The sequence below is a fragment of the Benincasa hispida genome, chromosome 5 (assembly GCF_027475165.1).
Source record: "Benincasa hispida cultivar pf3 chromosome 5, pf3_genome.v1.1, whole genome shotgun sequence".
NCBI lineage: Eukaryota > Viridiplantae > Streptophyta > Magnoliopsida > Cucurbitales > Cucurbitaceae > Benincasa > Benincasa hispida.
Genome location: NC_143482.1, coordinates 20,595,767 through 20,608,661, shown reverse-complemented (window position 1 = coordinate 20,608,661; position 12,895 = coordinate 20,595,767). Strand labels below are relative to the sequence as shown.

The 12,895-nt window shown below is 39.5% G+C and overlaps 1 non-coding gene across 1 annotated transcript; it reads right to left on the bottom strand.

Annotated features, from left to right (window-relative positions):
- Positions 1-10,331: 10,331 nt before the first annotated feature.
- On the bottom strand, positions 10,332-10,438 carry LOC120078841 (small nucleolar RNA R71). The gene has a single exon (XR_005482122.1). It is a non-coding gene; the product is annotated as a small nucleolar RNA R71 (small nucleolar RNA).
- Between the last annotated feature and the right edge of the window lie 2,457 nt (positions 10,439-12,895).

The following is a 12,895-nucleotide window of genomic DNA, read 5'->3' as shown; positions in this document are numbered from 1 at the left end:
TCTTGGGAAAACCTAAAAAGTCACTTAGATAAAATTCATAGCCGTGTTTTTTCTAAGTAAACTAAATCCTAGGTTATAAAATACTTAGTGGGAGGAAGAGATATATATGATATGTCAATGATTCTGCTCACGTTTCTCCTTGAATGTTCACGCTGTGAGATTCATGCTTGGCCTCGTGGTGCCCTAGAAGCATCCCCCTTCGAAATGTATTTGCATGAGTCAATATCAAGGTGGACAGAGAGAGTGTTTATAGTAAGTGGGTGAAGGGTGTGTGTCAACACGTCCTGCGGTCTCATGGCACCCTAGGAGCGTCTCCATTCGGATGGGTTTTGTGTAGTTGGTCAATATCAAGGTGAACTCCAGAAATGGATAGGGTCACTTTAGTTTTTGCCCCAATTGGATTTTTTCCCTTTATATTGGCTGCTTGGTGATGTGTGGAAAATGGAGTAAAATAATATGTGTTTATTGTTCGTTCTCCATGTGTCGCTGGTCATGCGTTGGACTAAGGGATATCCGATATGCTTCTAAGAATCTATGCAATGACCATGTGTTCCTGCCACAAGTTTTCTTGCTCTCTCGCCAAGTATAATGAGATCACAAGTTTCTCGGGTAATTCGAGGTCAAACTCAGGGACTTGTAGCTAAATGTTATAAAGTAAAGTGTTTGCGGCGAAGAATAAAAGAATGTGGAAGGTTATAAGCTATGCGCTACTCCTACTCCTAACTAACAGATTAAGCAATGGAAGTATGACTATGAGAAATAGAAACATGGCAACTGTTAACGCGTAATAAAATGCATGGGAAAATAGATAAAATGGCTGTGATGACTTCACCGCATCACTAAGCTTGATCGCAAGGTTAACCCCAGCCAATGCAAGCTATGCGATTATGCTACACACACTTGAGAAAGACGCATGGAATGTATATGTGATAGTGTCAAGAGACCTTTGTCTAAGTCTCTATTCTTGCTCACATGCTCCCACACATAAACAAGATGACCGCATACCATCGTATCCTACTTCTGGACGCATGCGATGTGACTGCGTACTTTCATATCATATCTATAGGGTGCATACGCTGTGTTATAGCAAACTAAGCTTATCACTAAGCCTCTATTCTTGCCTATGCGATCCAATCTGACTCTTTCAAGCCTAGATTTGGTTTTTAGACTACTTTCTCAAGTATGCCTAAATGATGAAAGATGCGCTCATAAGACAAGGTAATCACATAAACATGGTTGGCATAAGATTATTCCTATCTAACACTGCTTATTTTGCTTAATGCGTTCCACCACTTACCTTCCCGAGCAGTTAGCTACCGCTGATTAGCTCATAGATAAGCGTTGCTACAACATCATACTAAGCAAATAGGATTTTCTCACAAAACTCGCGCACGCACACCTCTCGATGGTTTGCTACTTGCTTCATATGTCTATGCCGCATGATTGAGTATGCGATACTCTAGCAACCTTACTTAGTCTTTGCAGTGAAAGTAAAGGATGATAAGAAAATAAAGATGGAATCGAAGGAAATAGAGAAATGCATTGATCACAAAATGTATTAATCTCTTAAGCCACAATGTAATACAATATAGAGATAGAAGAGATATGAAGGGCTAGATGGTCAATGTCTTGCTTCCATCAGATGTGTGTCAAGGCTGCCGATGGTGCCATGGATGGGTGGTGGAGTAGTCTCTCTCGAGATCTATCTCCGGTGGAGCTCTGGTCGTCACTCGAAATGGTAGGAGGAATGAAGAATTCTTAAGACTATATTCTCATGCTTTCGTCTGGATCATAAGGATCTGCTCGAAGGAAGAAGCTCGGATAATTTGAAGTTATGCTCTAAGGCTTTTATTTATAGAGCTCGATCGCCGACAGCATTAATGGTTTTTCTCTGAAATTCTGCAGCTAACGGCGTGATGGACCTGCTTTGAATCTCTACTGCTAACGGCATGGTAGGTGAAATGTCAACATCACCTTTTGATACTCCCACGGTATGTGTTCATGCTTGGTTTCCGACGTATCATCGCATGCCACCACCGTTGCGTTCATCCCTCTATTATGGTTATTACTCTATAGCCGCAACCTCTATATGATGGACGCATGCGGTTAATGGCCGCAACATCCATGCGTCGAACGTATGCGATTGCTTATGCGACGCTCTGCGATGGTGAGAGTCACAACATGCGATCGATTCCTGCGTTAACTATAAAAATAGATATTTGGACGCAAAATAACGAATAATAGTGGGTTAGCCGAGATTTTTAATGTCGATCGATGTAAGCTTGTTTTCTCTTGAATTCTTAGTATAATCACCACATATTCTACTTAACAGCCCTTATAATTCTAAATATAAGGCCTATAATAACGTACATTTCTGCTCGTCATCACTTGGGGCGGAACTCTAGGGCCTAAAATGATGGGTCACACTTACGAGGAACTATTAAGTAAGTTAATGATTTCTTGACCAAATCAATGATGGCTAGTCATTATAGGAGCAAGAGTTGTTCTAGTATTAATGGCTGATTGAGAATGTCTCAATTCAAAGGAGGGATAAATTGTCCACTCTTTGGCGGCTTTTGTATTAACCCTTGAAGCGTCATTGCGAAACTAGATGTCCCACAGGGTTCATGTTAGTTTTGCTAAACCGTATTGGATGCTGTATGTTTTTTTTTTCAATGAGTATTTGCTTAAAACCTAATGTAGGTCTATGTGTTTTTGTTTTCAACAACGTGTTTGATTTTTCGTTAAAGGCCTCTAGTTTGACCAATTTCATACAATGGAAAGAGTCCTATAAAACGTATGTCATGGTAAACGACCTTGAGTTTGTCATGGTTGAGGAGTGTCCTCAAGTACTGACCCTTGATGCACTGCGAATGATCATAATGCATATGAGTTGTGGATGAAGGCTAATTCATTGGCCCGACATCACATATTGGCTAACATACCTGATGTTTTGGCCAAAAGGGTTGAGAACATGGTCATTGCACATGAGATCATAGACTCGTTACGAGATTTGTTTGAACATTAGTTCTCACTTTTTGAGCACAAAGGGATGGATGGTAATACCAGTAATGGAACTTGGATCTTATTTAGGTTCTGATACTGATCCCACTACTCTCCAAAAGAGGAGGATGTCTAAAGACAGTAAATACAATTTATTGGTCTTGGAGACGTGTTTGGTAGAGAATGTTGATTCTACCTGGATCCTTGATTCAGGTGCTACTAATCACGTCAGTTCCTCTTACCAAGGATTCAATTCTTGGAAAATGTTGCCACAGGGAGACATGAATCTTCGAGTCGGTACTGGTGAGGTTGTTTTAGTTGTTACTGTAGGCAAGCTGAAGTTATTTTTGGACAAGAAACGTTATCTGTTACTGGATAATGTTTTTGTAGTTCCTTATATTAAGAGGAACTTAATCTCGGTTTCTTGTCTCATTGAACAAGGTTATACCATCTCTTTTTCTGAGAGTAAAGTGTTTATTTTCAACAATGGAATGGAGATTGGTTTTGGTTCAATGGAGAATAACTTGCATGTACCAAGACCGTTAGTCATAAAAGCCTTGTTTAACACTGAAATTTTCAGTACGATGACAACAGCTAAAAGACCAAAGGTTTCTCCTAAGGAAAATGCCCATTTTTTGGCATCTAAGGTTAGGTCACATCAACCTCAATATGATTGAGCAGTTTGTGAAATATGGACTTCTAAAGAGTTTAGAAGAAAACTCCTTCCAAGTGTGTGAATCATGCCTCGAAGGCAAGATGACCAAACGACCTTTTACTGGAAAAGGTTACAGAGCCAAGGATGCCTTGGAGCTTGTACATTCAGATCTTTGCAGTTCGATGAGTGTTAGGGCTCGAAGTGGGTATGAATATTTCATCTCTTTCAGATGATTATTCAAGGTACGGGTATCTATACCTAATGCAATGTAAGTCTAAAGCCCTTGACAAGTTCAAGGAGTATAAGGCTAATGTTGAAAACTTGTGAGGTAAGAAGATAAAAATACTACGGTCTGATCATGGTGAAGAGTATATGGATCTCCAATTCCAGAACTATATGATAGAACATGGAATTACGTCCCAACTCTCGCCCCAGGTACACCTTAGTAGAATGGTGTATCAGAAAGGAGAAACAGAACCTTGTTGGACATGATTCGGTCTATGATGAGTTATGTTCATCTTCCAAACTCGTTTTGGGGTTTTGTAGTGGAGACTGCTTGCTATATTTTGAACAGCGTTCCCTCGAAAAGTGTTTCTGAAACACCTTTTTAATTTTGGAGAGGTTGTAAAGGTAGTTTACGCCACTTCAAGATTTGGGGGTGTCCGGTTCATGTGCTTGTGTCTAACCCGAAGAAGTTGGAACTGTGTTCGAAAGTTTTCCTCTTTGTAGGCTACCCTGGGGAAACGAGGGGTGGATACTTCTATGATCCAAGTGAAAAGACACTATGATTTTACATTTCGAAATCTTCTTTTATATTAATGTAAAAAATACAGAACTATATATACTAAATGAAAAGACACTATGAAAGGATGTAACCTTTCATCTATCAACTAAATACATGAATATTTAATAAATGAAAATACATTAGTTAAGTAGATACATAGGACATCAAAATGAATCTGAATTTTCAGATTCATTATGACTTTTGGATGATCAAATGACTCTTGGTATTTCAAGGGTTGCAACTTTTCATGATGGGTTGGAATTTTAGGTTGGAAGTAAAAATTTAATCTCTCTTGAAGTCATTCAGCATTAGCTCCATTGGTCCTTATGGCATAATGATTGCCTCATCATTAGGTTGACTTGGAAAGTTCTTACGATGATTTTCACAACGAGCTTCAATTGAGTTGGTTTGAGATTGTTGAGCTTCACTTTCATCTTGTAGAACCTCAATGTTTCCTACGTTGGCCAGCTTCTTATGATTGCTATTTATTTACTTATCACATGCGAGTGGGGGTGTCCTATACAAAGAGTTTGTATAAGACCGGACCACGAGATGACTAGTCTCTTTTTATAACGTCGTTGATACTTGAGACTTACATCTCAGGCGATCCTTTGATTAGAATTGGTGAGAGTGGCCAAATTGCCAACTCAACATGCCTACCTTTTTGGGGATTTGTCTGATTTGGGAGCTAGGAACTCAGTTACACAAGATGGAATTCACTCTTTCCCTGAAGTAGGGGTAAGTAGATAAATTGCTTCCTTAAGGGCTACGGGTCTTGAACATAGTGGCCATAACTTCTCTTTGGAAGAGATGACTCAGTCATAGTAGGACTATGACTTATGTTCATTAGAGGGATCAATGGTACTTAAGGAGTTAGATGTAACTATAGGGGCATAACAGTTAATTGGTCCAACTGTAGTTATGAGCGATCTTTGAAGGGTTATTGCACTGTTGATTGGTTAATATGGACACAAAATATATTTGTAGTAAGGAGAGTGCAGCTGTCAGTCTTTAGTGGAGTGTGATAACTTGTAGAAATACAAGTTATTTATGTTGTTTTATTTAGATATTATGGCTAAAAGAAAGAAAAGTTGCGTTGATAGTACAGAAATTGGCCAAGAAATGCGAGAATTATAAATTATCGTAAATATACCCACTAACACCATTGCAATGGTAGAATGGAATGTTTCAGTTCTGTTTGGTAGGAAACAAGTCACCGCATGCGTTCATGGCTCAAAGATGAAATGAACAACGCATCTATGTCGCATTGCGCCCATCAATCGAGAACGAAGAGATGATCAGTGCAATGACGACGCATGCGACAATCGATCAAGAGCTAAGTGATCAATGCAATTTCAACCGCATGCGGTTATCAAAAACAACATCGCAAGCGGTGATAGATCGAAGATGTAAAGAGCAACGCATTTGTGGAGGGTTCTGACGAGTGTACAGTTGTCAGTTGTGCATTTCTGACGGGATTGATTGTGTAATAGAAGGAATATTCACTCCTCCATTTCGGGAACTACCTTAACCATATAGTGGGGGCCACAATACAAAGAGTCAAGCTTCGCCTATAAATAGCTTCTGCAATTTCATTGAAAGATATACTTGAATACATAGAGATGTGCATACACTGAGTCTGAGAGAGAGATTGGTCTGAAGCAACTGACCAGAGTAGATTTGAGATAATCACGAGACAAGGCCAAGAGGGAGTCTCTGAGCAAAGAATCCTTCCAATCCCCACCGTTGAAGCTCTGTACGAAGGTCATTTCTACCATAAGAGCAAGCCTGAGAGGGAAGCTCTCCTCTCCATTACTTCACACGCCGACAAGCATTATCTCCGTCCAGATCTGTGTCAAGACGTTGACACTCTTTTTGTATTTGTTTCTTAACTCTATTTCATCACTTGTATTCAGCTTCTTAATTTTTCATTCACACCATGTATCGAACGCTTAATCTTAGTATTAAATGTTATGATCATTCCCATTATCATCTCTCTGTCTATTTTCATTCATCCATAATTCATTTTCTCCATGATGTTTTCCTAATTCCCTGGGTAATTAGCAAGAATTAAGCGAGTAAAATAAATTGTGTTAGGAAAATAATTAAGTTTAGCTAAAGCATGCTCGATGGCATCTTCACCTATGAGAGCAGAAGTGAAGATGTTATTCCGCCTATCAAGAGAGGGTTGGAAGAATGCGTTAAATAAAGCGAGAAGTACTTCCAGAGAGGAAGCAACCTTGCGTTCATCACGTTCATCCCTGTTTCCTCATGGAGATATGGGAACGCGGTCGATCACTGAGAGGTGTACGCCAAGGAAAAGCGGAACCTTAGTTACATCTTTAATGCAATTAACAAACTTGCGATGTTTTTACTATTTATTCTTTCTCTTTCTGATTCATCCATAAAGACTTGCCATCGCATACCAGATCTTTTGTATAACTTCATAGTCAGACTCGAACTCAGTGTCATGTATCATGTATCATGTATCTTGTATCTTGTATCATATTAGTTTAGGACTTTACTCATTACCGTAATTTGTCTTATCAACGCAATTTTATTTTCATCGCACTTTATATTCATGTATAAACCTTCTTTATTAATTGTAAAAACCAGTCGTATGTATCACAAAAGTAACGCATTAACGAAAACAATCCCTGTGTTCGACCTTGGATTATTCTGAGAAACTTGCATTGGAATTATACTTGGTTTCAGCGCAAGGAAACTTGTGACACGCATTACTCTATCACATACTACAAGCATATTATTAACAATGCATATTTAGAAGTAGTGTGCATAAGCGATAACACAACATAACATTCCATTTTTAGCGTTACAAGTTCATGACAACATGAGCTTGTTGATCATTCATTCATATTCATATTTGTTCACATGCTGTAAGATATATAAAAACACCATGTCAGAGTTCCCGATAGTTAATGGATGGTGGATCCCGTGACTAAAGAGTTTAGTTAGTTGTTTAGCTTCAAGCTACAGGTCTATAAGGTCTCCTTGGTAGCTCAATGGATTCAAGTTGAGAATTAGTTCTTGGGGTTGATTTGAAATGTTCAATCTGACAAGAGGAAATTTGATTATATATGATATAATCGGTGTGATGTATGAGATACATCAAATGGAGGATTAAGATAAATATGATTTATATTAAGTACCATAAAATAGAAAAAGAGCTATGGTTTATATGTTTCATGAGATGAAATATTAAAACTATAGGTTATAAATATAATTTGGTAAGTTGATTATCATATATATTTATAATAATATTAATTATTGGATAATTATCTCTTTTTTTCTAATAACCAATTGAGTGGGAGGCTATTGGCGGTTTTATGGTAACCGTTAGATAAAAGGAAAAATGTTTTCCTAAATTTAGAGGAGTTGCTTAATTCGAAAACTCAAGGATTGCTGTCAAGTGAAATGGTTTCACTAAACGATAGATGCTAGAGAGACTAAACGATCGTGGAGTGTTATATACGATACTTCACTCAACTAGTCGTAGCTAAACAATCACAGGGCATTGATAACGAGCAAAAATGCACGATTATTACAGTGCAAATAAGTAAAACAATGAGGGAATGCGACGGTATACAAAATCATGTCCAAAAATGGTAAACTAAGAATATTGCGATCGCATGTGCCCATCGCATAAAAGCAGCTAATTTACTTATTTTGTGAAGGAAAAATGCGTTGGCCCAAGTAACATTGCGATCCAAGGAATTCGGTGTCTGCGCACATTGAAATATTATGACCGCAAAGTCATGCCATTGTATGCGCTCGCAAGAAGTTTCTCAAGAAGGTGGCTACATAAAGACGACGCATCAAGGTAAAAGCTTAATAAATCATAATGGGACGAAAAGCTGATGATGGTCAAATCCAAATTTAGTTGACAAGTCGTTAGCGACACACTGTAGCAAGTACATTCAACTTTTCCGTGACCATTAATCGACGCATCAGACAGAAGATTTAATGACCTCCCATCATTGCAACCATTAGAGAGAAAAGCTTCTTCACCTTGAGCTCTATAATACCGAAGGCCACCATCGATAAAGAGGTTCACCATATAGAAGATAGATCATATACAAATAGATAGCCGTTAGTCTGTAGTTATTCATATACTTATAAGGCGGAGGCAATCGAAGAGAAGGAGATGTCGAGAGGACATTTCTGGACAGCTCAAAAGATTGCCGAGAAGCGCTATAGAAGGAAAGAGGGCCGACTCTTGCGAGAGCAAGGATATTCTTCTGGGTAGAGTAGAGTAAAAAGACAGTATAAAAGCCACAGGAAGCAAGATATTGCTACCAGGCTTCTTATCCCTACTTTCCATTATTGTTCTGTATTCTGACTTTATTTATAGAAAATGGAATTCTCATCTCAACATTTGTTCAATCTCTCCACATTTCTCATATGTAGCTAAATTTTCGAATGGGTTGAGAAGTACTTAGCTAGCATGACCTATGATCTTCACTTTATGTGATCATCTTGTCTTATGTATGCTTTATTCACTCTTTAGAGATACTTGAAAGAGTAGTCTAAAGAAAGAATCTAGGCTTAAGAGAGTTAGATTAGAATCTAGGTTTGAGAAAGTCAGATTAGAACCGTATAAGCAAAAGATAGAAACTTAGACACATGTTATATTTGCTATTATGCATCGCATGCACCCTAGAAATAGGATATGATAGTATGCGGTCACCTTGTGTATGTATGTATCATTCATCATCCCATAGACAAGAATAGAGGCTTAGACATAAGTCCTATCGACATTATCTTATACATCGCATACGTCCTAGAAATAGAAACTATGGCATTTGCATTGAGAGATGACATGCTGTTGTATGTGTATAGCATGATCGCATAACTTGAATGCAATCTTAGAAAGTGTTAGCTAAATCCCTTCTCAACTCGTTCATCACATACTCATTGTATTCTCGATTTCATCAACTCTTTACTCGAATCTGTCACATAGAATTTATACTTAAACAAAACACCAAACAAACTTATTTGTTTTTGCCATCGCAAAGGAATCAATTTTACTGACGCATAGTAACTCAGTAGTCCCTGTGTTCGACCCTAGACTTACCAAGAAACCTAGTGAGATTTATACTTGGGTTTTACTAGGAAAACTTGCATGTGCAATGCATAACTCATCGCCGCAATTTCATACCATTATCTCATCACATTTACAACGCATCAAGTTTTTGGTGCTGTTACCGGGGACTACGGCAGTACATATTGTGCTAACAGTAACTTTTTTTATTTTCTTTGCAGCTTTCGACCTCTGTGCACTGCCATTCCTTTAGTAAGGAAAAAAGCGGGTGTCGTATGAGCGAAGGACACATTCCTTAGCCCAACTACGACCTAGAGATTGAAAGAATGTTCAGAAGAAGATAGAGAGACAACCATCGACAACAGCAAGAGAGAAATCCTAGAATGGCGGAACAACCGAAAGACAGAGCAGCAAACGCAAACAATATCATGGCAAACCCCATTCTCTTGGTGTACGATCGCAATAGACCCATCCAGGACTATGCGTCGCCTAACTCTATGATTTCTCCCTAGGAATCATGAGGCCACTCTTGATACATCGAGGTTCAAGATGAAGCCGGTTATGTTGCAAATGATTCAGAGGGCCGGACAGTTTGGTGGAAGGCATGGCGAGGGTCCGCATGCCCATCTCTTGAGTTTCATCGAAATTTGCAATACTTTTGTGTTCCTAAACATCTCAGCTGAAGAAGTTCGACTAACGTTGTTCCCATTTTCACTATGCGACCAAGAAAGGAAATGGGCCTATTCTCTCGAACCATGGGAGATAACGTCTTAGGAACAGGTAGTAGAGAAGTTCATGAAGAAATACTTCCCCCTACTGAGAATGCAAGAAGGAGGAAGTTGATTACAAATTTTGAACAAGAAATTGACGAATCGCTCAATGATGCCTGGGCGAGGTTTAAAAGACAGGTGCGAGATTGTCCGCACAATGGCTTATCTGACTGTCTCCAAATGGAAATCTTTTATCATGGTTTGAACCCTGCATCACAGATGGCTGCCAATGTGCAGCAGCTAGAGGTCTGCTTGACAAAACGTATGATGAGGTTAAGAATATTCTTGATCGCATTTCGAAGAATCACGAAGATTGGAGGGAAAGCGATCAACGATTAAAAATTCGAGAAGGTGACACAAACAATGGGTCCATCACATCCCTACAAAGTCAAATGAATACGATGATGAATCTGATACAGGGCATCGCAATCAATAGCTCGAGAATGCAAAGAGGGCAGGTCAATGCAATCGAGCAGACATGCACAAGTTGTGCTAGTTGTGGAGATTTGCATCTGATGGAAGAATGTTCAAGGAACCTGCAATCTGTATACTTCGTAAAGAACAATCCTTTCTATAACACTTACAACTGCAAGTGGAGAAACCACCCCAACTTCGCGTGGAAAAACAATCAACAACAGATTTATCAACCCATGGCGCAAAAGGAAGGGCCGCTAGGATTTTTCCCACAAACAAACGGTCAATCGCAAAATCAAGCTAGTAGCTCGCAAGCGCCGCAATCTTCTTCCCTGGAGAGCTTATTAAAGCAGTACATAGAAAAGAACGAAATAGTACTCTAGAATCAGGCAACTTCAACCCGCAATCTCGAAATCCAAATAGGACAGATTGCGGGCGAACTAAAAAATAGACCGCAAGGGGCGTTGCCGAGTTCAATTAAGCTCCCTCGCAACCCGAGGAACATGTGAAAGGAGCAATGTCAAGTCGTGACTTTGCGAAGCAAGAAGACAATAGCGAAAGAGAAAACAGAACTAAGTAGGACTAATCCAATTGTGATGGAACCCAATACCCCGATGACAAAAGATGAACTAGAAGAAAATGAGACGATGGAACCAGAAGTTGCATCGACTTCTAAGCCTATGGAACAGGGAAGCGTGAAGCTACAGCTGCCACAATTCCCTCAGAGACTTAAGAAAAATCAAAATCATGAAGTGCAGTATCATCGCTTCATGGACATGTTAAAACAGCTGCACATCAACATCCCTTTCACTGAAACAATTGAAAAAATGCCGAAATATGTTAAGTTTTTGAAGGTCATGGTGACAAAGAAAAGGAGCACAAGAAAGTTCGTAACGGTGGCATGAACGCAAAAAGTCAAACACCATTATTCCACTGAAAATGTGCGACCCCAGACGTTTCACGATACCCTGCTCAATTGGCGGGATATATATAGGTCAAGCGCTTTGCGATCTTGGGGCCAGTATAAACTTAATGCCCCTTTCAATTTTCAAACAATTGAATGTGGGGCAGTTGGCACTCACGACGATGACTCTCTAGCTGGCGGACAAGTCCCTAGTTCACCCAGAAGGAATGTTGAAGGATGTCCTAGTCTCAATTGACAAATTTATCTTACCAGCAGACTTCATCATTCTCGATTACGAAGTGGACAAGGATGTACCCATCATATTGGGACGACAATTTTTATCCACTGGTCGCGCTCAAATTGATGTGTACAAGGGAGAGATCATGTTGAGTGTGAATGGGAAGAAGCTCAGGTTTGACATTATTAAAGCCATGAAGTATCCGGAAGACGAAGACCTATCTGATTCCGACAATGAACCCAGTTATAATGAAAAAGAAGAGTCCGAAGATGAAGATGAAAGAGAGGTTGCGACCGTATTCGTAGTAACCTACAATGTGATCATGGAGAAAGCAAACAAAGAAGAAAAATTGACGTTGAATGAAAAGAAAAAAGCACAACAACCTTTCTTGGAACAACCACCTACCATGGAATTAGAAACCCTGCCAAGCCATCTGAAGTATGTTTTCTTAGGGCAAAATGAAACTTTGCCAGTGATATTTTCCTCTATGCTACAAGAAGAACAAGAGAATGTGTTGCATAGCATCCTAAGGAAGTACATAAAAGCAATAGGGTGGACGCTAGCAGACATAAGAGGAATCAGCCTCGCATATTGCATGCACAGGATACATCTCGAAGAAAACCAAAAAGGGTATGTCAAACTTCAATGCAGACTAAACCCTACGATGAAGAAGGTTGTGAAAAAGAAGATAATCAAATGGTTGGACGCAGGCATTATATATCCAATCGCCGATAGCACATGGGTCAACCCCATGCAATGTGTGCCCAAGAAGGGAGGAATGACGATAGTCCCAAATGAAAACAATGAATTAATACCAATGAGGACCGTCACCGGCTGACGAATCTGCATGGACTACCGCAAACTCAATATGATGACGAAGAAGGATCATTTCCCCTTGCCTTTCGTTGACCAGATGCTAGACCGCCTTACAGGAAATGATTACTTCTGTTTTCTGGATGGGTATGCAGGCTACAACCAAATAATGATTGCTCCCGAAGACCAAGAGAAAACCACATTCACCTGCCCCTACGGAATGCTTGCTTTTCACCGCATGTCGTTCGAATT